This window comes from Puma concolor, chromosome A3 (genome assembly GCF_028749965.1).
Source record: "Puma concolor isolate L17-30 chromosome A3, mPumCon1.1.hap2, whole genome shotgun sequence".
NCBI classification, from domain to species: Eukaryota; Metazoa; Chordata; class Mammalia; order Carnivora; family Felidae; genus Puma; species Puma concolor.
Window position 1 is genome coordinate 109,380,411 of NC_141669.1, and position 27,614 is coordinate 109,408,024.

The window sequence follows — 27,614 nt, forward strand, 5'->3', positions numbered from 1 at the left end:
AGTCATAGCCAATCAAATGATGTTCTTGCTTGCTTCCACCTTGGCTTTGTAAAAGACTCTCAGTTCCCATCAGTACAACGCTTCTACGAACTTCTGGTTTGGCACGGCTCAATTCGAATCCATTTTTGCTCTAACTCTTAACATTTCAATATGCCCCACGTTATCTTTCCTGACCTGCAGAGCCGTAAGATGATAAATCTGTGTTGGTCGTAGCCACCAAGCTTGTGGCAATTTGTCAAGCAGCCATCGGAAACTAATACAGAAGGGTACACCAGGGATAAGAATAACTAACAGGAGGGATGCCTGGGTGGCTCAGTTGGTTGAGCATCTGACTTCGGCTCAGGTCAAGATCTCACGGTTCATGAGTCCAAGCCCCATGTCGGGCTCTTCTCCAGCTCAGAGCCTGGAGCCTGCTTCGGATTCTGTGTCTCCCTCTCTCTCTGCCCCTCCCATGCTTGCACTTTGTCTCTCTCCAAAATAAATAAACATTTAAAATTAAAAAAATTTAAAAAGCTAACACACAATAATATTTCCCTTGAGCTGGCACTAAGTGCCGTAAGTATCTTGACTCCTTTCATTCTTAAACCAACTGTAATATATTTGCTACATGGACTGTAATTCACTTTGCCATATTAAATGTCCTTTTATACCTCTTCTTTTCTATAGCTTAATGATGAAAAGCTTTACATTAATGTTATCATTATGGGTTTCCTAATGCACTCAACCAGTTCTCTTCTGGGAAAATATCTGATGGCAGAAACTTCCTCTCCCTGACAACCAGAGAGTGGAGGCTGACACGGTTCCACTGGAGGCAGGTTGAATAAAAATTGGCCTCGGTGCCTTTAAGTCCCCCTGATTACAAACAGATGCTTTTTATCCTTTGCAGTTTGGTCTGGCTTAGTAAAGCTATTAATCATTAAAGGAAGGGTCCATGCTACTTTCACAGTAGAAGGTGCAGCTTGGGCTAGAATCTTCCTTCCATCATCTCCAGTGATGAAGTTTCCAGATTGAAGCAATGGAAATATCAGTGGTGTGGCATTCCTGGAGTTCATTCTCTTGGCTCCCCAGGGAAAGCTAGACTTGGCTTCGGGTTGTTGCAGCATAAAGTTTCTCACTCAGCAGGAAAATCCACCAGAGACTCAGGCCAGCGACTGTATTGCTGTGAATATAAAAGCACCATGAATATAACAATGAAAGGTTTTGTATTATGGGAAAAGTCCTGGAGCTTGAAGAAAGAACTTCTGTTAATTTGCAGGTCAGTATGCTATTATATTAGACCTTCTCTCTCCCTCCCTCTCTCTCTCTCTCTCTCATTGTTTCCCACTTATTTCTAAATAGTGCTACAAATAAAGGGGGGGGGGCGGGAAGGCAACTGGGCTACCATTTCATTAAGAAAGAAAGAATTATTAACAGCAAGGCTTTGAGGTACAGATTAGGAAACTGTAAAGAGAGAAACAAAGGTTTGTTGACTGTAAATCTTCCTTGGGTTTTATGGAGAATTCAGATTCTTGAATCTTGAATTCTCACCTGGATTATTGCATGGTTCTCCTACCTGTTACATCAGCTACCTTGCTTTTTCAGCTGCAAATTCCTCAGGGTAAGCCCCCAGTCCCCTTCCTTTATCTTTGATTCTCCCAGTCCCAGGTGGTTCCAAATGCATAGAAGGCATTTGCTGTTTACTGAGTGGAATGACAAGCTGACCTACTGTATATATTCATACATGAGTAAATAAAGGTCACATGTTGAATTATTCCAGGTGTTAGCTGAAAACCCAGCCCAGAGTCTGAGTGAGCTCAGGGACCACCTTGCTGTGATCTCTGAGCCTTACCCACCCCTTTCTCCAGGACTCCCCAAAAGCCCTACTTCGGTGACTTCATTCCCCCCATGCTTAGTCACGGCAGTGCAATTCAGTAAGTATTTTTCGTGCTCTAGTGGAGACGCTAAAGTATGATGATAGCCACACCATTACACAGTTCACAGCCTGCATGAAAATGCTCAACTCCAACACTCAAATGACACCGCAGTTGTATACTGGTCCACTCCATGGTGTTTCTGCCTCCACAGGTAAACCACTCCCAGAACACTAACAGGAAAGATGGGTCGGTTAAAAGGAGGAGAGCAAAACAAAGGAATGAGGACTAGTGACACAGGAAATCCTACCATGGAAGGGATTGACCTGGAATTCAAGGGGGAAGGAAAAACGCTTTCTCCTTCAACCCAAAGCATCTTCAAGGTAAAAGCGGCTCTTTCTGTTTCCAGGGAAGGCTGAATGAAGGTCACTGAAGATGGGGGTGGGGTGTGGGGGCCTTTGTGAGGCCCGGGGGCAGTAGCACACGGTAATTGTAACGGATGCTCTGGCGTCTTGTCAAGATCCCCACTTCAGGACCAAGATATTCACCTCCTCAGTTGCCAGGAAGGTTGGGCCCTGGTGGCTGCCTTGACCAAGGCTGCGTGACCTTCCTGGGGGTAGCCTGAGTGCAAAGACTGGTTGTCTCAAGTCAAAACAACTCTGAAGGCCCACCCAGCTCCAGAGCTCTGAGTGGGTTTGCTCGAGGCCTGTAGAGTGACAGCATCACAGCCCAACTTCCCAAGCTGCCCGAACCTTCCTCCCTTTCTCCCTCAAAGGTCTTATGTCCCCCCAAAAGCACTCCTCACTGGACTTCCTCCATGCAGCTCTTTATCTCAGAGTCAGCTTCCCTGAAACCGGAAGGAGGCTGCCAGCGGTGCTCAGTGTGCTAGGACCCTATTCTCAACTCTGCCAGCACCTGGGGGAGGGACAAGTTTTCATAAGAGAATGGCCGCACGCGGCATCTCAGGGGACAGGGGGTGAGATGAGAAAAGTCTTCTGAAAATCTACGTCTCCACCTTCTACCTCACCTCCCTCTGGTACGTAGGTTAAAGGATGTCTGCATTAGCCAACAACGAATGTGTGACCCCCCCTCGAAAGTCACCAGGCATCTGTTGTGTCTAGGCCAAGGCCCTGGTGTCTTCCTCTGGGCTCACACCTGCTATCTCATATGTCTTGGTGCACCCTCTTTCTGGAGTCCGCTGTCCTCATGTTTCCCTTGGCACCTAAGTAAATTCCCAGGGTTATTGCCAGAATTCAAATAAACAACCCTGACCTCAGCCTGAACTAAAGGGAAAAAAAAAAAAATAACCTCAGATAACCTTTTCTCCTCATTTATGGAACACCGACCTTTCCAGCACATGGCCCGATAGGACTGTGTCGTAAGATATTTCTATTCCCTACTCACAAGTCTTGAACTAGAACCTCATAACCAGCCAAGAAGGACATGTCAGGCCCAGTGATTTATGTTGTGGTGCTGACAGATCTCGTAAGTGGGAGATGGCCTGTCTGACATGGGCACCTGCCAACCAACTAGATGTCAGCCAGTCCTAACAGATGCCTGTAAACAAGCTGCACTGGATTGTACTGGCAGGGTTCTACCCTGCAGAGCCCTGCATCCCTGACTCTCCTCCGTAAAACATCAGTGGTGGGTGCTGTTTTAGCCGGGTTCCTCCAAAAAAGTGCAACCTGAGAGAAGGCTGTGCGTGCAGGTAGTCTTGTTTGGGAGATGATCCGAGGAAGCAGGAGTGAGGGGTGGGGAGAACGAGACAGGGAAGGGGGGAAAGCCAACACACAGAGTGTGTTAAGGAGATGGTTACCGCTGTGGGCAACCGAGGCTCAATACCACTGGACTGGGATCTTCTTCTCCTTTTTTAAAATGTTTATTTATTTATTTTGAGAGCGAGAGAGAGCATGAGCAGGAGAGATGGGCAGAGGGAGAGAGAGGAAGAGAGAGAATCTTAAGCAGACTGCACGTTCAGCTCAGAGCCCAATGCAGGACTGGATCCCATGACCACAAGAACATGACCTGAGCCGAAATCAAGATCAAATCCGATGTTTAACCAACTGAGCTACCCAGGCGCCCCAACCACTGGAATCTTCTGAAGAACCATGAACAAAGCACATCAGAAGTGTTCCACCAGAGGATGGAGGCTGTGGCAGTTAACCCTTGATTCCATCTGCCATTAGATGAACATTGCTCCCTCCCTGAGTATTAACTCTCTTGCACTTTCTACTTAGCTGAATTTGCCTAAGTGATCTTCCACTGTCTTAGAGAAAGCAGAGAGCTGTTTCTATGGAAACTTTATAAAGGATGCTGGCAAAGCATTCAAACTGACTATCAAAAGTGTGCTAAAATCAGGTGAGTTGAGAAGATGTGACATAGGACATCACAAACATTTGCTACAAATGTTTAATAAAGGTACAAGGGACGCCTGGGTGGCTCAGTCAGCTAAGCAACCGACTTCTGCTCAGGTCATGATCTTATGGTTCGTGAGTTCAAGCCTTATGTCGAGCCCTGTATTGACAACCCAGAGCCTGGAGCCTGCTTCAGATTCTGTGTCTCCCTCTCTCTCTGCCCCTCCCCTACTTGCAGCCTGTCTCTCTCTCTCTCTCTCTCTCTCTCAAAAAAAAAAAAAATATATATGTATATATATATATGTATGTATATATATACATATATATGTGTGTATATATATATAATTTTAAAAAGGTACAAATGAAGTGCACCAAGATGGGTGCCCACACCCCTTTAAATCTTAAATTATGAGAGAGAACATATGCTTCCTGTCTTCCCAGGATTCCTTCCTTTGGGGAGTCACCTTTCTTTTCATCTCATTGTGATTGTGTTCGTTCTATGTGGTATGCAGAGTAATGGACCCCAGAGATATCCATGTCATAATCCCTGGAACCCATAAATACGTTAGATTATGTGGCAAAGGGGAATTAAGGTTGTAGAAAGAATTAAGATCACTGATCAACTGACTTCAACGTGGAAGATGACCCTGGATTATCCAGTGAGCCCAATGTAATAACAAGGGTCCTTTTTTTTTTAATGTTTATTTATTTATTTTGAGAGAGAGAGAGAGAGAGAGAGAGAGAGAGAGAGAGAGAGAATGAGCAGAGGAGGGGCAGAGAGAGAATAAGAGAGAGAATTCCAAGCAGGATTCATACTGTCAGCGCAGAGCCCAACACGGGGATCGATCTCATGAACCGTGAGATCATGAACTGAGCTGAAATCAAGTCACTGACTGAGCCACCCAGGCACCCCTCTTTTTTTTTTTTTTTCCTAAATCACAAGGGTCCTTATAAGTGGAAGAGGGAGATAGAACTTGAATCAGAAAGATAACAGTATAACATGGATGCTATTGGCTTTGAAAGTGGAGAAATTAGGCACAAGCCATGATGTGCAAGAGGTCTCTGTAAGGTGGAAAAGGTAAGGAAATGGATTCTCCTCTAAAGCCTTAGAAAGGAAATCATGCTGGCCAGCACCCTGATTTTAGCCCACGGATTCCCATTTTAGACATCTGACTTCCAGAACCATAAGAGAGTAACTTTATGTTATTTCAAGGCACTAGGTTTGTGATAAATTGTTACAGCAGCGATGAGAAACTAATGCACCCCATCTGCTTTGATGAGGCCTACTGGGCCAATTTCTCACCCCATGGGTGGGATCATGACCGAGTCATCCATCTGCCAGGCCACAGTGATCCATTCAAGATTAAGCCCATGATCTAGGCAAGACCAGGCCTCTCCCAGTGCTAATGGGAAAGATACATCCTTAACTGGGATATGCTATGGCCTCCATTGTCCTTCCACTTACAAAGACCCTGTGATTATACACGGACCACCAAAATTGTGGCAAAAGGGGTAAAAGCCTGGAGGATGTCTGCCTGTGGGAAGGTTTCAAGAGCCTAGCCTGGAAGCAATGCACTTCACATCCACTAACCTTCCGTTAACCAGAGCACAGTCCCATGGCTCTGCTCTACTGCAAAGGAGGCTGGGAAAAGTGGTCTGTAGGTCCAAGGAAGAAGAGGAAAAGAATTTCAAGAACAGCTAGGCATTTCTGTCTCATAAACTTGCCCTGAAATCCCTCCATTTCTAATCTAACTGAAATTTATATTCATCCCTATATTCACCATGAACATAATTACTTATTTGAATATGTGTGCTCAAATTCTACTTTTCCAGAAAGAGCCCATGGTGACCACCTTCTCTTCAGCTCCTAGATCTAGAGTATTGGGTGTCAATTTTTGTGTTTTTACAGTGTTTATCAAAGAGGAGAGAAGGGCAACTGTTGAGGGTAAGAGAGTGCTATCAGAAAACCTGCGGCATTTTTTCCACCCACACATGCATTCCCCAACAGATAGCGTATCTGTTCCCAAGGAAACCTGGCTCTGACTCAAGGAGGCTCAGTGCCAGGGTTAGCCACAGCTGTTGATGGGGAAGAAGGACCGAGAACTATTGATGTGCATTTATCACTCGGGCATGCAAATCTGGTCGGAACTTTTACTTGTACGAATTTATTATCAGATAACTTTGTATAATGCCACAAGTCAGATCATGACCCTTTGCACACAGCCATGTTCAATAAAGCCAGCTATAACTGCAACTAAATACATGTCAGATTATACTTTTTACCCTTTCTTTTTTATTTTTGCATGGACTCACGGCAGGCCTGGTGAAGCGTAGAGACCTCCTTCTTAGAATAACGTTCTGAGGGGCACCTGGGAGGCTTGTTGGTTAAGCATCCAACTCTTGATTTCCACTTGGGTCATGATCTCACAGTTCATAAGATTAAGCCTCACATTGGGCGCTACTCTGACAGCCTGGACCCTGCTTAGGATTCTCTCTCCCTCCCTCTCTCTTTGCCCCTCCCTACTCGTTCACTCTCTCAAAATAAATAAACTTAGGGGCGCCTGGGTGGCGCAGTCGGTTAAGCGTCCGACTTCAGCCAGGTCGCGATCTCGCGGTCCGTGAGTTCGAGCCCCGCGTCAGGCTCTGGGCTGATGGCTCGGAGCCTGGAGCCTGTTTCTGATTCTGTGTCTCCCTCTCTCTCTGCCCCTCCCCCGTTCATGCTCTGTCTCTCTCTGTCCCAAAAATAAATAAACGTTGAAAAAAAAATAAATAAACTTAAAAAGAAGAAGAAGAAGAAGAAGAAGAAGAAGAAGAAGAATGTTTTGAAATTCATAAAACAGAATACATAAGGTTGCAAAGGAAACCAATTATACTGAAATGCACTTACCAAAATGTTTAAAAATAAATATTTTTGTTATGTATGCTTCTTTATTAATGCATGAAATATCACAATCTAATTGCAGATCTGGAAACCAACATTTTGGAGTAGTGATGAGTTTGCAATCTGGAAATCTCTGTGTATTTTACTAGGGATAAAGTCATAATTCCTGCCAATGGCACTGTGATTTGTTTCCTATATTCATCATTAAAAGAAAAGGACAATTTTAGTTCAAAGTTTGTGAAAATAGAAGTAACTTTTCTTCCTATCCAAGTTTATGGACCTTCTGAATCTTACCCGTAGACTCCTTAGGAACCATGGACCCCTAGATTCAGAAGTCCCTATTGAAAAGCAAGGCCACATTTTTAAACACAGACTACACAGGTAACTCATACCTGCCACCCACCTTTTTGGCCTCATGCCCACACTGGACCCATTTTCCCCAGGTACTCTACCCTTGAGCACAGCCAGCTAATCAACATTCACCCTCACTCAGCACAACAAATCTAGCGTTTATCATTATTGAGGGCTGACCAGGCAACAAACCTCCTTTTTTTAAAATTATTTTTTCTTTCCACTTTTTAAGTTGCAGTAAAATATACATAACATAAAAGGTACCATCTTAAGAATTTTTAAATGTACAGCTCAGTGTCATCAAGTATATTCATGTCATTGTGCAGCCATCACTGCCATGAATCTACACAGCTTTGTTCATCTTGCAAAACTGAAACTATGTGCTATTATATAATAAGTCTCCATTACCCTTTCCTTCATCTCCTGGCAACCACCATTCTACTTTCTTTCTCTATGATTTTGACTGCTCTAGATAACTCATATTAAGTGGAATCATACAGTGTTTGTCTTTTCTTTTTAATGTTTATTTATTTTGAGAGTGGGCATGCACACACAAGTGGGGGAAGAGCAGAGAGAGAGAAGAGGGAGAATCCCAAGCAGTCTCCATGATCAGCGTGGAGCCGGACATGGGGCTCAGTCTCACGACCATGAGATCATGACCTAATCCAAAATCAAGAGTCAGACACTTAACCGACTGAGCCACCCAGGACCCCCAGTATTTGTCTTTCTTGACTAGCTTATTTCATTTTGCATGATGTCCTCAAGACACATTCATATTGTAGAAGGTGTCAGAATTTCCTTCCTTTTTAAGGCTGAATAATATTCATTTGTATGTATATATCACAATTTATTTATCCATTCATCTGTCAATGGACATTTGAGTTGCTTCTACCTTTTGGCTATTGTGAATAATGCTGTTATGAATATAGGTATACAAATATCTCTTTCAGATCCTGCTTTCAATTCTTTGGGGTATATACCAGAAGTGGAATTGCTGGATTATATGGTAAGTCTATGTCTAATTTTTTCAGGAACTGCTATACTATTTTCCACAGTGGCTGTACCATTTTACATTCCCATCAACAGCGTATAAGGATTCCAATTCCATCATGCCTTTCCATACCTTGCTATTTTCTGGGGTGTTTTGTTGTTTTTGGTGGTGATGGTGGTTTTTGTTTTTTATAGTAGCCACAATAAATGGGTATGAGGTGGTATCTCATGGTGGTTTTGATATGCATTTCACTAATGATTAGATGAAGAGAAGTTTTTTTTTTTAATTTATTTATTTATTTTGGGAGAGAGAAAGAGCTAGCAAGGGAGGGGCAGAGAGGGAGAGACAGAATCCCAAGCAGGCCCTGCACTGTCAGAGGAGAGCCCAACGCAGGGCTCGAACCCACAAACTGTGAGATGATGACCTGAGCCAAAACCAAGAGTTGGATGCTTAACCGACTGACCCAACCAGGGGCCCCAATGAACATCTTTTTAAGTGCTTATTGGTCATTCACGTTTCTTCAAGAAACGTCTACTCAAGCCCTTTGCTCATTTTTATTTAGGCTGTTTGTTTTTTTGTTGTTGAATTATAGGAGCTCTTTATATATTCTAGATATTAATCTATCAGATGATTTGCAAATATTTTCTCCTTTTCTATAGGTTGCCTTTTCACTTTGTTGATACATTCTTTGATGCACAAAAGCTTTTAATTTTTATGGAGTCAAATTTATCATTTTTGTTTTTGCTGCCTGTGTCTTTGGTGTCCTATCCAAAAAATCATTGCCAAATCCAATATCATGAAGTTTTTGTCTTATGTTTTCTTTGAAGGGTTTTATCATTTTAGCTCCTACATTTAGATCTTTGAGGCATTTTGAGTTAATTTTTGTGTATGGTGTTAGGTAAGGGTCTACGATACCCTTTTAAAACATTATCTAATTTAGTCCTCATGACAACCCAGTAAGATAGGTACTATACATAATTCCCATTGTATAAACATCACAAAGGGCAGTGAAGTCACTTGCCCAAGGAGGCACAGTGAGTGAGGAAACGGAACCAGAATTCAGCCCTGCTCGTCTGAATCCAGACCAAACTCCACTAATCACTTTACAACACTCTTTTGTGTATTTTTCATGCCTCTATGTGCATACCCATCCCCCTCTGTCTGGAACTCCTTCTCTGGTCTGTGCCTGGTAACCTCACCCCTTGCAGCAGATATTGTAGGTGTTCTACCCGTACGCCTGGGCCCCTACCGGTTCAGTTCATAGCAGCACCCAGACTTCCAACTGCCAGCACCTGCAACTTTCCACCTGAGTGCTTTCCGCAGTTGCTGGTGGGTGCTCTGCACGCACACGTGATGGGCCAGAAGTGCCAGCTAATCTGTGCTCCCAGAAAAAACTCTCAGTCAATGACCATAGGAGTTGATCATCTCGTCCTATTGTCCCTCGAATACAGCTGTTCTCAGGCATAGTCTACACAGTTTCCCTGTACCTCCTTGAAGGACAGAACCCTCTTTGCCCACAACTGTTCACTTGCTTGAAAATTCATTTTTATTGACTTCTTTCCTTTCCCTGTCTCACTTTCTCATTCCTCTGCTGGTATTTCCTGGGATTATCACCTAAAACAAGTACCTGCCCTAAAATCCTTGTTTCAGGGCAAGCTTCTGGGAGGAGTCTGACCTAACACAGCGTTCCTTCAAAGCCCTGCTGAAACTCCTCCTTCTCCAGGAAGCCTTCTCCACTGTCTTCCACAGCTGGCTGTTGCTGTCTCTGCCCGTGGCCTGGGGCACACTCCTTGAGGTCCATGTGGCTCAAATTGCCTTGCAGTGGTCAGTTTACACATCGGGTGTAGGTTTTCTATTGCTACTGTAATGAATTACCACACAGAGGCTTAAAACAACACCCATCTCTTATCTTACAGTTCTGTAGGTCAGAAGTCCAGGCATAGTTCAACTGGGTCCCCTGCTTAAAGGCTCACAAAGCTGCAGTCATGGTGCTGGTGAGGCTTTGTTCCCTGCTGGAGAGCCTGGGAATCAGTTGGCTTCCAAGCCCATTCAAGTTGTTGGCCAATTTCAGTTTCTCTTGGTTGTAGAACGGGGGTCTCAGTTTCCTTTCTGGTTGTCAGCCAAGAGCCAGTCTCTGCTTCTTTGAGAGACTTCCTGTGTTACTTATGCTTTCCACATTCCCCTCCCCACCCCCACCCCCAGCCCAGCAAAGTAGGTCAAGTCTTCCTTATAGATTCAACATCTCCTACTTTTCCTTCTACCATGTCTCTCTGACTCCAGCTGGAAAAAGTTCTCTGCTTATAAGGCTTTCTGTGATTAGGTTATGCCCAGATGATCCAAGAAAATCTTCCTATTTTAAGATCTTTAACCTTGGGACACTTGGGTGGCTCAGATGGTTAAGCATCCGACTTCAGCTCAGGTCATGATCTCATGGTTCATGAGTTCAAGCCCCACGTCGGGCTCTGTGCTGACAGCTCAGAGCCTGGAGCCTACATCTGATTCTGTGTCTCCCTCTCTGCCCCTTCCCCACTCATGTTCTCTTTCTGTCTCTCAAAAACTGAATAAATGTTAAAAAAAAAAAAAAAGATCTTTAACCTTAATTCCATCTGCAAATGCCCTTTTGTCATGTAATGTAACATATTTATAGTTCCAGGGATTAGGAAGTGGACATCTTTGGGGGCCATTCTGCTTAACCCATCAGTCTTCCCCCTTCTATCAGTTACCTATTTCTTCATAAAGAAAATTCAGTGGCTTAAACCAACAACCATTTCGTGTGCTCATGATTCCATGGCTGGGGCTGGGCTGAGCTGGGCATTTCTTCTGCTGTGGTGCCAGTGAAACGGAGCCTCAGTTTCCCAAAATAGGCAGCCATGCTGAAAAGCCTTCCTCTCCTCCCTTCGTACCTCACCTTCCCCACTTCCTCACTTGGACTTTGTGTGATCCCCTCCCCCAGAGAGGGCTCAAACTCATGTCTTTATCTAGGGCTGTTACCATCATGGATTTAATGCTTTCCTTATTATTCCTGTTACTTCCTGCGGTTGTCTTCTTACGGTGTTTTTGCCTGGTCTCAATCTATCTGTAAGTATGTCACCTTTTCAAAATGTTTTCTGCTCTTCTTAAAGATACAACCAGACCCTGCTTCTGCCCTACTTGATGGCCCATACCCCGGGGTCTTTTTATGATCAAAGTCAGTCTTTCTAACTGTATATGTCCTGTTCCAGCCTTTTGTTTCCTTGCAGTTTGAGAAAAATAGTCCAATCACCTACATAAACTTCATGCTGAGGCTATTGACTTTCATGTCCTAATTTTCTCTACTACATTCTGTAACTTACTTTGTTTCCCCCAAACTCCTGGTCTGAGCTTGAAAAGACTGGTTGGTAGTTTCTGTTCCTTGACAAAGAAAACCCTGTTTACAGTCAGAGTGTCCTCTTCTGTTACCTAAGGGACCAGCAGCCATTTCTTCCTGATGCTGTGCAAGCAGTTTACATCAAGCTGTGTCTACATACAGCAAGAGAACAATTGCAGAAATCTTAGTATCGTCGTCCCTGAGGACAGCCAGAGTCTAAGCACAGAATGTCCTCACTTATATGTGGAGTCCAAAAAGCAAAACAAAGTAAAGCCCAAACTTATAGAACAAGAGACCAGATTTGTGGTCCCTAGAGGCAGGGATTGTGGAGTTGGGGAATCGGAGGAAGGTGGACAGAAGGTACAAATTTCTATTTATAAGATAAGTAAGTAGTGGGATGAAATGTGCAACATGATGACTGTCGTTAACACTGCTGCTATATGATACATAGGAAAGGCAGTGAGAGACTAAATCCTAAGAATTCTCATCAAGAGTAAAAAAACCAATTTTTTGGCATCTATGTGAAGTGATGGATGTTAGCTAAACTTTTTTGGTAATTATTTCACAATATATGTAAGTCAAATTATTATGTTGTACACCTTAAACTTACACAGTGTTGTCTGTTATTATATATCCATAAAACCAGGGGAAGATAAACAAACCCAAAACACACAATGTTGGGATGGAAGGAACCACAATTTAAAATCCTTAATGGCGGGTGGGTGAAATAGGTAATGAATACGAAGGAATGCACTTGCCACGATGAGCCCTGTGTGGCATATGGAAATGTTGGATCACTATATTGTACAACTGAAACTAATATAACACTGTATGTTAACTATACTGGAATGAACATTTTAAAATAAATAAATAGGGCCGCTTGGGTGGCTCTGTCAGTTGAGCCTCCAACTCTTGATTTCAGCTCAGGTCATGATCCCACGGTTGTGGGATTGAGTCCTGTGTTGAGCTCCATGCTCAACATGGAGCCTGCTTAAGATTTTCTCTCTCTCTCTCTCTCTCTCCCTGCCTCCCCCCCAGCCAGTCTCCCCCCCCCACGTGCTCTCTCTCTCTCTCTAAAAAAAAATTGAACTAAAAATAAAAATAAATAAATAAACAAATAAATAAAATCCTTAACAATAATTATAATTAAAAAATCACCAATGGTGAATTAGGGTAATTAAATTATTTGAAGTTTACTTTCGTGTATTTCTCAAAATTTTACAATGATCATGTTTCCCCCTTATAGTCAGAAGAAAAACAAGAGGATTTCTTTTTTTTAATGTTTTTATGAGATGTTATAATGTTTTTATAATATCTTATAATTTTTTTGAGAGAGACAGAGCGTGAGTGGGGGAGGGGCGGAGAGACAGGGAGACACAGACTCTGAAGTAGGCTCCAGGCTCTGAGCAAGCGGTCAGCACAGAGCCCGATGCGGGGCTCGAGCCCACAAACCATGAGATCATGACCTGAGCCGAAGTTGGATACTCAACCAACTGAGCCACCCAAGCGCCCCAAGAAAAATAAGGGAATTTCTTAAAAAGAAAATTAATTATCCAGTCAGCCTGTTTAATATCTTATATGAAAAAAAAAATCCTACCTTAGACTGACCAGCTACCTCCCTTTTGAAAGTGGCTCACCTGATGCCATCTGGTCATTTAGTGGCTGACTGGGGCCATTAATTCTTGGGATGACCCAATGCATTGGTCATCCTTAATGCAAAAACCCCAGGGGCTGACTCTGAGGCAAAGGCTTAGAGTACTGGTTTATGTGGCAGGTCATTTCAGGAATCCCTGTGGGAGGACAGGTGAGATAATATAGGGAAGCAGCCGATCAAGGTGAATTACCAAGGGACCTAGCACTTGGAGACCCCGAGCTGTGTCTGCAGGGGATCTCTGGGAGCCAGAGCAGAATACACCTTAGGGTGTCCCACTGCCACTGCCCATCAGTCAGGCATCCAGGGCTACTCAGGGGCAGTGACAATTCCTGGGCACTCTGGCCTGTCTTGTGGGTGGACAAAGTGGGCTCTGGCAGGAGAAAGCCCTGGCAGCTGGAAGTGGGCCTGTGCCCTAACGGGGTCAGTGTGAGGGAGCATGGGTGGCCAACAACAGCATCTGCTACAGGTGTAATAGGGAGGAAATCAAACTGTGAACTTGGAGGTGCATCTAGATCCCTAAGTACCAAAACCATAAGCCTGCACTGGTGGTCACAGGGCTCCAAAGTCATCACCATGTGACAGGGATAGTGGTTTTGACTACTGTGATTACAAAAGGCAACAGACATTACTGAGAGGAATGCTATCATACCGTTTCCTAACTCTTCGACTTTGGGTGTGGCCATATGACTTACTTTGGATAACAGCATATGGAAAGAAGTGACAGCGTGTCAGTTCTGTGTCTAGGCCTTAAGCCATGTGTGTTTCTGCCTGTGCCTCCGCCATCAGCACGAAATGAACGTGTGTGAGCTAACCCGTTGGTTCCCGGAGAAAGGTGAGAAATACATGGAGCTGAGTCAAGTCACCCAGGCTGAGCCAGACAAGTTGCCAGACTCATGAGCAAACAAATAATTAGTGCTGTATGATATAAGGATGTGGGAGCTACTAGTTACACAGCAATAGCTAACTGACACATTATGTTGGATATAGCCGACTTTACAGCCCCTATTGTTCTTTACTGCACTTAGTGATCTATATGTCATATCTCTTCTAATGTACTATGATATTCCATTGGGAAGGTAGTGGGGTTTTTCTTTTTTCTTCTTTTCTCAGCACCTAACCTGTACCCAGCACACCATGTACACTCAGTGTATACTTGTTGAGTAAATGAAGAGATGAAAGCATGGATAAATGGATGGACTTTTCTTTTCTTTTTTTTTATTTAAGATTTTATTTTGGGGGCACCTGAGTGGCTCAGTCAGTTAGGCATCCAACTTCAGCTCAGGTCATGATCTCACAGTTCGTGGGTTCGAGCCCCGCGTCAGGCTCTGTGCTGACAGCTCAGAGCCTGGAGCCTGCTTCAGATTCTGTGTCTCCCTCTCCCTGTGCCCCTCCCCTGTCTCTGTCTCTCTCTGTCTCTCAAAAAATAAATAAACATTTAAAAAACTTTTTTTAAGATTTTATTTTTAAGTAATCTCTACACCCAACATGGGACTCAAATTTAAAACCCTGAGATCGGGGCGCCTGGGTGGCTCAGCCGGTTAAACGGCCGACTTCGGCTCAGGTCATGATCTCGCGGTCCGTGAGTTCGAGCCCCGCGTCAGGCTCTGTGCTGACAGCTCGGAGCCTGGAGCCTGTTTCAGATTCTGTGTCTCCCTCTCTCTCTGACCCTCCCTCGTTCATGCTCTGTCTCTCTGTCTCAAAAATAAATAAACGTTAAAAAAAAAATTAAAAAAATAAATAAATAAATAAATAAAACCCTGAGATCAAGAGTCACATGCCCTATTGACTGAGCCACTCAGGTGCTCCTGAATGGGCTTTTCTACATGGATTATGATTTTTTTTTTAATTTTTTTAACGTTTTTATTTATTTTTGAGACAGAGAGAGACAGAACATGAAGGGGGGAGGGGCAGAGAGAGAAGGAGACACAGAATCGGAAGCAGGCTCCAGGCTCTGAGCCATCAGCCCAGAGCCCGACGCGGGGCTCGAACTCACGGACCGCGAGATTGTGACCTGAGCCGGAGTCGGACGCTTAACCGACTGCGCCACCCAGGCGCCCCCATGGATTATGATTTTAAAATTGTCCTTGAAGGTCCAAAAGAACTTGTGATATAGGGAGAAGGGGAGGAAGTTTATGAAACTTCTTTCAAATTTTAAACTCCATAAATGATTATATGATTATGTCTATAAGTATACTGAAACAGTGTATAAAATAATAATCACAACTAGTATAACTACTATTATAAGTAGTAGGATATAGTATAACTACTATATATCATACTATTATAAGAACACTTTTTACATCACTTCCCAAAAAACCAATCAGCCAACATAAAACTTACCCCCAAATCAAAACAACGTTTTCAGGTATTGATTGCTCAAAACAAGTTTTTTTTTAATATTCACATGGTAGGAATTCTTTATTTGAACCTACGGGAAAAGGGATTTGATTGATCTGGATAGTTGCCTTGCCCTGAGGAAAATGGTGTCACTCATCCAGAAAGTGTGTGTCCCTTCTCTGGGGACCAGGGCTCCACCAGGGCAGAGAACTAAAGCACCCCAAAGGGGTTGCTTTGAGGCAGCAGCAGAGGATAAAGCAGCCACACGTGAGGAAACCCAGGATGACAAAACAGCTTGCTGTCTAACTGGGTAAGTGTGTCAGAGATACGAGAGGAATATACAGCGAAATCTTTCCTTAAATAAAAAAAGGAAATAAATAAATTTCACCCTAGCACAGTCATGTTGTTCTCTGTTTTATAGATGGAAAAGTAAAGGTCACACTTTCCTGAAATAAAAACATGAAACTGGCGTAAAGTTTTCTAAATAGTTTTGCAATACTCTGACAGCTGTTTGCCCTTCTTTTCCAGGATGTTAAACTGGCCTCCATCCATTATTGACTTTTAAATTGGAAGCATAATGTAGACTGTTTGTTAAAAGGAAATCTGCGATGGTGAAAATACAATGTCAAAGTGTTGACACTTCTGTTTTACCATTTCAGGGAGTTAATTTCCCTTTCACATAGCTCTGTATTTAATAATTAATTTGATGGCAAGTTAAAACTAAGTTATTTGGGATGAAAAAGTCACAAATTTTTATGATAATCAGATCATATTCTCTGGTTTGTTTGGAGGTGGTAAAACAAAAGCCAATAATGCCAAGAGTTCTGTAATTGTTTTTTTAAGATTTTATTTTTGGGGGGCACCTGGGTGGCTCAGTCAGTTAAGTGTCCGACTTTGGCTCAGGTCATGATCTCATGGCTTGTGAGTTCAAGCCCCAAATCGGGCTCTGTGCTGACAGCTCAGAGCCTGGAGCCTGTTTTGGATTCTGTGTCTCCCTCTTTTTCTGCCCCTCCTCTGCTCTCTCTCTCTCTCTCTCTCTCTCTCTCAAAAATAAATAAACATTAAAAAGGGGGGGCACCTGGCCCCCTCTCTCTGCCCCTTCCTTCGCTTGTGCTCTCCAAAAAAATAAACATTTTTTTAAAAAAGATTTTATTTTTTTTTAAGTAATCTCTGCACCCAACGTGGGGCTCAAACTCATAACCCTGAGATCAAGAGTTGCATGCCCCACCCACTTAGCCAGCCAGGCACTCCAAGAATGCCAAGAGTTACATAATGGAAACTGAATCTATTTCTCATCCCAACCCTGAAATTCTCAGTCTCCTCCCCAGAGGCAACCATTTCTTGTTTCTAGAATATTGTCCCTAGAATATTCCATGCACACATATGCATGCTACAGCTTTAAAAATTTTAAACAAACACAAACTTCCCAACACCTGTGGTGTCATAGCACCTTTTTCCCAAATGTTCTCTTTCTTCCTTCTTAAAAATATCCACTCTTTCTCATGGGAAAAAAACCAAAATCTTGGAGTTCATTTTCTTTTTTTTTTTTTTTTTTTAATTTTTTTTTTCAACGTTTATTTATTTTTGGGACAGAGAGAGACAGAGCATGAACGGGGGAGGGGCAGAGAGAGAGGGAGACACAGAATCAGAAACAGGCTCCAGGCTCCGAGCCATCAGCCCAGAGCCCGACGCGGGGCTCGAACTCACGGACCGCGAGATCGTGACCTGGCTGAAGTCGGACGCTCAACCGACTGCGCCACCCAGGCGCCCCTTGGAGTTCATTTTCTTTTTTTTTTTTTTTTAATTTTTTTTTTCAACGTTTTTTATTTATTTTGGGGACAGAGAGAGACAGAGCATGAACGGGGGAAGGGCAGAGAGAGAGGGAGACACAGAATCGGAAGCACGCTCCAGGCTCTGAGCCATCAGCCCAGAGCCCGACGCGGGGCTCGAACTCATGGACCGCGAGATCGTGACCTGGCTGAAGTCGGAGGCTTAACCGACTGTGCCACCCAGGCGCCCCGGAGTTCATTTTCTAAGTGACTTGCACTTCAACACAATCCCTGGAAAGTGACAAGAAAACATGGGAAACCAAGATTGTTTTGAGTTGTTTTCTTATGAATAAATAGGTTAGCAAGTGTTTTCGTTCATGAAAGCACCCACATGTGCTCTGGCATTCGTGAACTGTATATTAAAAAACCCAAAGTTGGGGCGCCTGGATGGCTCAGTCAGCTGAGCTTCTGAGTTCGGCTCAGGTCATGATCTCACAGTTCGTGGATTCGAGCCCCGCGTCAGGCTCTGTGCTGACGGCTCAGAGCCCGGAGCCTGCTTTGGATTCTGTGTCTCCCTCTCTCTCTGCCCCTACCCTGCTTGTGCTCTGTCTCTCTCTCTCTCTCTCTGTCTCAAAAATAAGTAAACATTTTAAAAAATTTAAAAAAACAAAAACAAAAACCCAAGGAACGTAAGACGTGAGCAATCAACTGAAGGCATATTTTGTAATGGCCACTGACTGTGAACACTAGAAGCACTAACATGAGCTTCGTGGTAATAACTGCTTTGTCATGCCTTCAGTGTCACTGTTGGGGATTATAAGTTATAACAAAGTAAACAGTGCTCTTTAACAGGGAAATGCAAATTAAAATAACGATGAGTTATGATTTCAGAGCCATTAGGTTGGCAAGGTTTTCAAGTCTAATCAACTGTGTTAAGAGTGGAGATCATGGGGCGCCTGGGTGGCGCAGTCGGTTAAGCGTCCGACTTCAGCCAGGTCACGATCTCGCGGTCCGTGAGTTCGAGCCCCGCGTCGGGCTCTGGGCTGATGGCTCAGAGCCTGGAGCCTGTTTCCGATTCTGTGTCTCCCTCTCTCTCTGCCCCTCCCCTGTTCATGCTCTGTCTCTCTCTGTCCCAAAAATAAATAAACGTTGAAAAAAAAAAATTAAAAAAAAAAAAAAAGAGTGGAGATCATATATGGGGGCTTTTGTAGTTGGCCTGTGGGAGTGAAAACTGGAATAATTACAATAGGGGGCAGTTTTGCAATACTTAGCAATGTTAACGTGTACGTAATCTCAACTCAACAAACACTTTTGTGTATATGTGCAACCAAGGTTTTTGCATGTGTGGGTCGGCCATCTGTACCTAAGCTTGTTCTTTACAGCACTGCTTGCAATGATGAAATGATGGGGTACTCTAGAGCAATTAAAGTGAACGTATGAATTAGAGCTACGTTTTTTTCAGCATGGATAAATTATCAAAACTATCATGGCGAATGAAAAAACTTAAGTTGCAAAAGTGCATATAAAAATCGGACACCCTCTAAGCGCATCTGTGAACCACACAACCAATGCTTTGTTTTCTTTTGGATACATATTCTCTGCTGCCGGATCCACCTTCCAGCCTTCTCCCCCAGGCTCTGGCCCTGGGAGGCTTTGTGGACTTCATTAGGGAGCTCTTTTTCCTGTGGCTTCAGTTGGGTTCATCCCGCTGGAGGCACCAGTAGGAGTCTGAGGGGAGGAGGAGAGGGAGGCTGGGTATTAACTCTGCCCCCCTGCCTGCCCACTGCCCCCTCGTCAGGCTGCATTAGTTCACCGAACGCCACAGCTGCAGTCAGGTAGCGGCTCCTATGGTGGCAGGTCTATCTCAGTCTATAGCGGGTGCTTCCGACAAGTCCCTCCAAGCCTAGACGTGATGACGACTCCCCTCAGCTGCTCTCCCCAAGGTGATTCACCACCCCTTTCTGAGCGTCCTCATCACAGTCTACACATTTGCAGATAGAACTTTTAGTCGACTCCCTCAGGTAGCTCACTGTGTCTGCCAAAGTCCCGAATGATGCACATATTTCCATGGGAAGATTTAAAAGCATGCCTGCTAATGTTACGTATACACTCAGTTCAGGAGACTGGGTACCTCTGCGAAAGGGAATGAAATTAATGACGGGAGAGCAGAGAGAACTGTAGCTGTGCCGTATTCGCCAAAAAATGTTTAAATAAAATTTTGAATAAAATGTGTGTGAAAGTATATCAGCTAAATCTGGGTGGCTAACACATGGGTGTTGTATGATGTTTCGATTTAAATATTTCTAAAAATGTTTTCTTTTAGGGGCACCTGGGTGGCTCAGCCAGTTGAGCATCTGATTCTTGATTTCGGGTCATGATCCTAGGCTGGTGGGATCGGGCCCCATGTCGGGCTCTGTGCTGAGCATGGAGCCTGCTCAAGATTCTCTCTCTCTCTCTCTCTCTCTCTCTCTCTCTCCTTCTGCCTCTCCCCCCATTCACATGTTCTGTCTCTCTCTGAAATAAAAAATAAAATTTAAGATATATATATATATATATATATATTTTTTATTCTTTTAATAACGAGTTTTAGAAAGTGAAATGCTTCTTTATCCAAATTGACACAAGAGAGTAACAGGAGGCCCAAGGCACATAGCATCTGATGGAAAGTTCTTCTTCCTCACCCTGGGATCTCTCTTCACCAGCATTTCTTCCAAAGACTCAGGATAAATCCTGCACAGTTGGACCACCTCTTTGCTTGGAGGTTGTGAGATAGAGCAGAAGTGCAATTAAAACTAACACACAGGGGTGCCTGGGTGGCTCAGTTGGTTAAGCATCCGACTTCAGTTCAGGTCATGATCTCACCGTTGATGGGTTCAAGCCCTGTGTAGGGTTGTGTGCTGAGAGCTCAGAGCCTGGAGCCTGCTTCAGATTCTCTGTCTTCCTCTCTCTCTTCCCCTCCCCTGCTCACTCTCTGTCTCTCAAAAATGAATAAACATGTTTAAAAAAAAATTTTTTTAACTAGCACACATGATGAAGATGAGTTAAACTTGGCCCATATTCAACTCTGGAAGGCATCATCATTGGTGACAGCCAGCCTGTTCACAAGACAGATCATTGGTATCTGTTCTTTGCAAAGCATTGTTAACCAAGGCCTGAACTCATGTTGCTAAGGAAGTTGCTTGTATAGCCAAAACAGATACAAAGCAGTATTGAAAGTTGCACAATTGTTCAACTTCCTTGAGTGAAACATTTGTAACTCTCTAAAACTTAGAACTTAGAGTCAAAGACTGTGTTGCCTTCCCTTAGGTACTGCTGGTTGTATGTTCTAAGGTTTTTAAATATTTGTATTGCTTTCTACGGTATTTACACAAGTTACATTTATTGCTGTGAAAAAGTAAACAACACAAAGTGGAAAGTTGACAGACACTTCCCCTGGGCTGTTCCAGCCCCACCCAAGCCTCTCCCTTTCTCAGAAATAAACACTGCTATGAATGTGGTGTGTTTTCTCCTGGACCATTTTCTATGTGTGTGTAAGCATGTGCGCGCAGAAAAACTGTCTCTAATAGCAAAGCTTTCATCTCGGTGTTTTACAACTTGACTTTCTCATTTAACGTATAAAAGCTAGTGGCACTTGTTGATAACGTGAGACAGGTGTGATTCAAATGCCTTACCTAACTCCCATGTCAAAAATTTAAAAAACACAAAAACCCAAAACTCAGGAGCATACCATCTTTTTCCCATTTTACAAACGGGGAAGTGGAGGCATAGAAAGTTTGCCGCGGCTCAGACAGCCAGGAAACGCAGGCACTAGGAGATCTGAGTCCAGGTAGGCGGTGGTAAAGCCCTTATTGGGTACCTCTGTTCTATACTGCCTTTGTCTTTAAGATCTTGTCATGTTTGCCCACATAAGTCCTCCTACATCTTTTTAGGTGCTGCATGGTTTTCAATAGAATGGATCAACCATCGTTTACGTAACCACTCTCTGATGCTGAACGTTTGCACTCTTTCCGATGTTTTGTGACTCAGGCCTGCTCTCTGTGTACATGGGTAACCACTTCTCTGGGCTAAAATTGGAGTGCAGGGTATGCATGGTGAATGTTGGACATATACCTCTTTAATCCCCATTACCTATTTCACACAACCCCCGCCCCCCACCTGCCTCCCCTCTGGTGAACATCAGTTTGTTCTCTATAGTTAAGTGTCTATTTCTTCATTTCTCTTTCTCTTTCTTTCCTCTATTCGTTTGTTTTGTTTCTTAAATTCCACATATGAGTGAAATCATGTGGTATTTGTCTTTCTCTGACTGACTTATTTGCTTAGCATTATACTCTCTTCTTCCATCCATGTTGTTGCAAATGGCAAGACTTTATTCTTTTTTTTGGCTGACTAATAATCATATATATATATATATATATATATATATATATAATATGGTATAATAATATATAATTCCATACCTATGGTACATCTTTATCCATTCATCTATCAGTGGACACTTGGGCTGCTTCTATAGATTGGCTCTTGTAAATAAGGCTGCAATAGATATACGGGTGCATATGTCCTTTCAAATTAGTGTTTTTGTGTTTTTTGTGTAAATACCCCATAGTGTGATTGCTGGATCATATGGTAGTTCTATTTTTTTTTTATTTTTTTTTTTACGTTTATTTATTTTTGAGAAACAGAGTGACACAAAGCGTGAGTGGGGGAGGGGCAGAGAGAGAAGGAGACACAGAACCTGAAGCAGGCTCCAGGCTCCGAGCAAGCAGTCAGCACAGAGCCTGACGCAGGGCTCAAACCTACGAACTGTGAGATCATGACCTGAGCCGAAGTTGAAGTTGGACGCTCAACCGACTGAGCCACCCAGGTGCCCTGGTAGTTCTATTTTTAACTTTCTGAGGAAACTCTATACTGTTTTCCAAAGTGGCTGCACCCGTTTGCATTCTTACCAACAGTGCACAAGGGTTCCTTTTTCTTCACATCCTCACCAACACTTGTTTCTTGTGTTTTTTTTATTTTAGCCATCTGACAGGTGTGAGGTAGCATCCCACTGTAGTTTTTGATTTGCATTTCCCTGATGATGAGTGAGGTTGAACATCTTTTCATTTGTCTGTTGGCCGTCTATATGTCTTCTTTGGAGAAATGTTGGTTCACATTCTCTGTCCGTTTTTTAACTGGATTTGTTTTTTTTTTAATTTTTTTTAATGTTTATTGTATTTATTTTTGAAAGAAACAGAAAGTGGGGCGCCTGGGTGGCGCAGTCGGTTAAGCGTCCAACTTCAGCCAGGTCACGATCTCGCGGTCCGTGAGTTCGAGCCCCGCGTCGGGCTCTGGGCTGATGGCTCGGAGCCTGGAGCCTGTTTCCGATTCTGTGTCTCCCTCTCTCTCTGCCCCTCCCCCGTTCATGCTCTGTTTCTCTCTGTCCTACAAATAAATAAACGTTGAAAAAAAAATTTTTTTTTAAAAAGAAAGAAACAGAAAGAGCCAGAGCACGAGCAGGGAAGGGGCAGAGAGAGAAAGGGAGACACAGAATCTGAAGCAGGCTCCAGGCTCTGAACTGTCAGCACAGAGCCCAACGAAGGGCTCAAACTCATGAACTGTGAGATCATGAATGGAACCAAAGTCAGACGCTAAACCGATTGAAACACCCAGGGACCCCTAACTGGACCTGTTTTTTGGGTGTTGAGTTGTATAAGCTATGTATATATTTTGCATATTAACCCTTTATTGGATATGTCGTTTGCAAATATCTTCTCCCATTTAGTAGGTTGTCTTTTGGTTTTATTGACTATTTCCTTTGCTGTGCAGATTTTATTTTGCTGTAGTCCCGATGGTTTATTTTTGCTTTTATTTCCCCTCACCTCAGGAGACATATCTAGAAAAATGTTGCTACAGCAGATGTCAGAGAAATTATTGCCTGTGCTCTCTTGTAGGATTTTAGTGGTTCTAGGTCTCACATGAAAGTCTTTAATCCATTTTGAGTTTATTTTTGTATACGGTGTAAGAAGGTGGTCCAGTGTAAGGACGCTTGGGTGGCTCACTCAGTTGAGGGTCTAACTCTTGATTTCAGCTCACATCATGATCCCAGGGTCATGGGATCGAGCCCGGGGTCAGGCTCTGTGCTGAGCATGGAGCTTACTTAAGATTCTCTCTCTCCCCCTCTGGCCCTTCTCCTGGTGCACACACCCTTGCTCTTCCTCTCTCAAAGGAAAGAAAGAAGGAGAGAAAGAAAGAAAGGGAGGAAGAAGAAAGAAAGAAAGGGAGGAAGAAAGATGTCCAGTTTCATTCTTTTGCGTGTAGTTATACAGTTTTCCCAACACCATTTTTTGAAGAAAGTGCTCTGACAATTTTAGAAGTACATATCCTCGGGGCGCCTGGGTGGCTCAGTCAGTTAAGCGTCCGACTTCAGCTCAGGTCACGATCTCATGGTTCATGAGTTCAAGCCCCACATCAGGCTCTGTGCAGACAGCTCAGAGCCTGGAGCCTGCTTCGGATTCTGTGTCTCCCTCTCTCTCTGCCCCTCCTCAGCTCACTCTCTGTCTTTCTGTCTCTGTCTCTCTCTCTTTCAAAAATAAATAAAATGTTTAAAAAGTACATATCCTCATAGACGACGGGTATTATTGGCCTTTTAAAATTTTTAAGAGAATTCATGCCCTCACCAGCTCTGGATATTACCAATTTTTAAGATGTTTCCTAAACAGATAAGCAAAAATGATATTTCATTAGTGGTCTCAGCTAACTTTCTTTGGTTTTTAGTGAGGTTAAGATCTCTTTATGTTTATTGGACATGTTAGCTTTGACTTCCCACAAATTACTGTTATCTCTTGTCCAATTTTTCATTGGGCTGTTTTCTTTTTCTAATTGACTTGTATGAGGTGCCTAAATAATTAAAAATCTTGTTCTGCTATACATATTGCAACTTTTTTCTCCCAGTCTATCCCTTGTCTTTTTACATTTATTTTTGGTGTCTTTTGACTCAAGAAGTACTTAATATTTATAAACACAAGTTCATCAGTCTTCTTTTTGATTTCTGAGGTTATATTTCTCACTCCCCACGTTTAGAGGAAAAAAATGCATAGTAATTCATGTTTATTGCACTACAGGTAAACAAAAAATAACAAAAGTCAAGTATAATCCTATCCTTCAGATACCAACCAAAAAATGTTAACGTTTTTGGTATTTCTTATTAATATTTTAAATTAAATATTGTGCCTGGGCGGCTCAATCCATTAAGTGTCTGACTCTTGATTTTGGCTCAGGTATGATCTCCCAGTTCGTGAGTTCGAGCCCCACATTGGACTCTGTGCTGATGGGAAGATCCTGCTTGGGATTCGCGCTCCCTTTCTGTCTCTGCTCCTCCCCTGCATGTATGAGCATGGGTGCACTCTCCCTCTCAAATAGACTTAAAAATTTTTTTAATTAAATATTTTTACTGGGGCGCCTGGGTGGCGCAGTCGGTTAAGCGCCCGGCTTCAGCCAGGTCACGATCTCGCGGTCCGGGAGTTCGAGCCCCGCGTCGGGCTCTGGGCGGATGGCTCGGAGCCTGGAGCCTGTTTCAGATTCTGTGTCTCCCTCTCTCTTTGCCCCTCCCCCATTCATGCTCTGTCTCTCTCTGTCCCAAAAATAAATAAAAAAACATTGAAAAAAAAAATTTTTTTTAAAAATTATGTAGGGGTGCCTGGGTGGCTCAGTCGGTTGAGCGTCCGACTTCAGCTCAGGTCACGATCTCGCCGTCCATGAGTTCGAGCTCCGCATCAGGCTCTGGGCTGATGGCTCAGAGCCTGGAGCCTGTTTCCGATTCTGTGTCTCCCTCTCTCTCTGCCCCTCCCCCCGTTCATGCTCTGTCTCTCTCTGTCCCAAAAATAAATAAACGTTGAAAAAAAAAAATTAAATTAAAAGGTTCTGGTGTTACTATCTTTTAATGTTTGGTAAACTGTTTTAAGACACTCAAGACTGTAGGGTAATTATTACACACCAAGGAAAGCAGTCTGGGCTGGAGAAATGTAAAGGTGACATTTTGAAGCAGTTGGTAGGATTTACCTCTTTTATTTCAAGGTGAGGAGAAGATACCCAGAGGAACAGAGGCAGCCCCATTTGTTGGAAAGATGCCTTTGCCTCCATTAGGACCCTGGTTACCCCTTGTGTTGTAAATGGGTAAACACCTCTGGTTACCCCTTGTGTTGTAAATGGGTGACCAAGGACCCTGGACTCCAACACTCTCTCCCTCCATCACAGACCCCATCTGAGCACTCAAGCCCCATATGTCAGATGGAACTGAGCTCCGAATTCTCATGAGTCTCATTTGCTGTCTTGCTCTAGGCGCTAAAGAGGCTGAGAACAGTCTCCATTGTTTTCAAGAGACCTGCACTAACTGAGCTCCTGAGGCTGTTAGAAAAATATATGACTTTCAAACACTAAGAGATGGGGGGGGGGGGCACTTTTTAGGGAGAAATGTGTTTAGAAGTATTGTTTCTCTCTCAGGTCCAATCAGTGCACAAACATCATTATAACAAGGTAAAGGAAAGAAAACATTCATTGCTCCATTGCCACCTGTTTTCAAATTTTAAAGCCTTCCAGCAAAAGCAGTATGTTTAAAAGAACAATTTAATTTCCTTCTTCTCACCTAAAATCACTCATAGTACAGGACAAATTCTCTGCTGGTGAATTTCACTGGTGTGTGTTAAGCACTTCTGTTATAATACACATGTGTTTGTTTCTGTCTACATTTGTATCTCTCTCTGGCTATTAAGCCATCCATGGCTTAATTCATGTATATTGTCAATTCATTGGGAAGTCTAGGCAGAGGGGTACTAAAAATTCTATTTTCTCCAATCAAATTTTTGACCATGCTCTTTTGAATCTCCTTCTCCATTCCTGAATGACATCTACAGCACATGCTATCTGTGCCTTGATCCTATGGCTCTGACAATTCACACCAAGTGCTTTTAGCTGCCAGCACTTGGAATTTTCACCTGAGCTAACTCCAAAGAGGGCAGGGAATTAACACCTCTGAAAGCAGCCCTCAACCAGTGACAGATGGGAGTTGGTGGATAAATACCCGAGCTTTCTTACTCCTCAGGTAGGACAACTGAGGTGTGTGGGCTTGAGGGCTAGTTTCCCATTTCTTTCTCCACACGCTTCCCTACTCCCCTACAGGTGCTTCCTGGGATCCTCTCCAAAAACAAAACAAAACAAAACAAAAACCAAAAAACTACTTTCATGCATATCTTCATGTTTTGCTCTGCTTCTAGGGGAAGCCTTCAACAATACTCATACAATTCATTCCTGGTACCTGGCTGTGGCTGGCTACAGCCTTGGGTGGGTGGGCATCTGACTGTGCCAACTGGATTCTCTCCACAGATTTTTCATATGGGAACTGAAAGGATATTGGTGAGTGTCTGCAGGATGCTGGAGCTTTCACATGTGAACTCAGGAGCTTTCTGGGGTCATAGTGGATCACAAGTGTAGAAACAAAGAGAACCAGTCTGTGGAGTGGGAGTAAGGGGTGAGAGAGAGAGAGAGAGAGAGAGGATGGGTAATAGAATCAGAGATGAGAGATGGCTTCCTGTCCCAGGCTTCCTCCCTTCCTGTAGCCCTCCTACATCCAGCTTATGGTCTGTGAATTATGTCTGTATAGTTATAAGAAATTCCCCCCTTTTCTCTCAAAGTAGCTTAAATAACATACTACCAAACAAAGGGTTAACACAGAAGATCATCAGAAAGTTAGACCCACCCTCTCACAGAGCTGGAAATGTTCTAGAACTCTCCCCCCACCTCACGCCGCCTCCACCCTTCCCAGTCTCATTCTCTGCTGTTGGGACTCATGAGGAGAGGAGGCTCTGACCTCTGACCTCCTCCTGTGTGACCGGCTTCCTGGGACGACTCCTTCAGGCTGCCGCAGGTGAGCCCCACAGAGTCGGTGGGCTATGCTGAGAGGGTATATGTGGTACTTCTGGAGTGTTGCGTGACTTCATCTGGACCCTTTTTGCCACTGAACACTGACCTCAGGCAGGGGCAGTCATGTCTTCCCTCATCCCCCAGGCCCCAGGCTTTCTCTGGGTGAAGCATCTCCTTGTTGGACAAC

General features: G+C 43.6%; 1 long non-coding RNA gene across 1 annotated transcript; it reads left to right on the forward strand.

Moving 5' to 3' along the window:
* Positions 1-949: 949 nt before the first annotated feature.
* LOC147582651 (uncharacterized) lies at positions 950-21,030 on the forward strand. The gene is made up of 4 exons (XR_015249380.1): positions 950-1,255; positions 2,065-2,233; positions 8,387-8,442; positions 20,556-21,030. It is a non-coding gene; the product is annotated as an uncharacterized LOC147582651 (long non-coding RNA).
* The last annotated feature ends 6,584 nt before the right edge of the window (positions 21,031-27,614 follow it).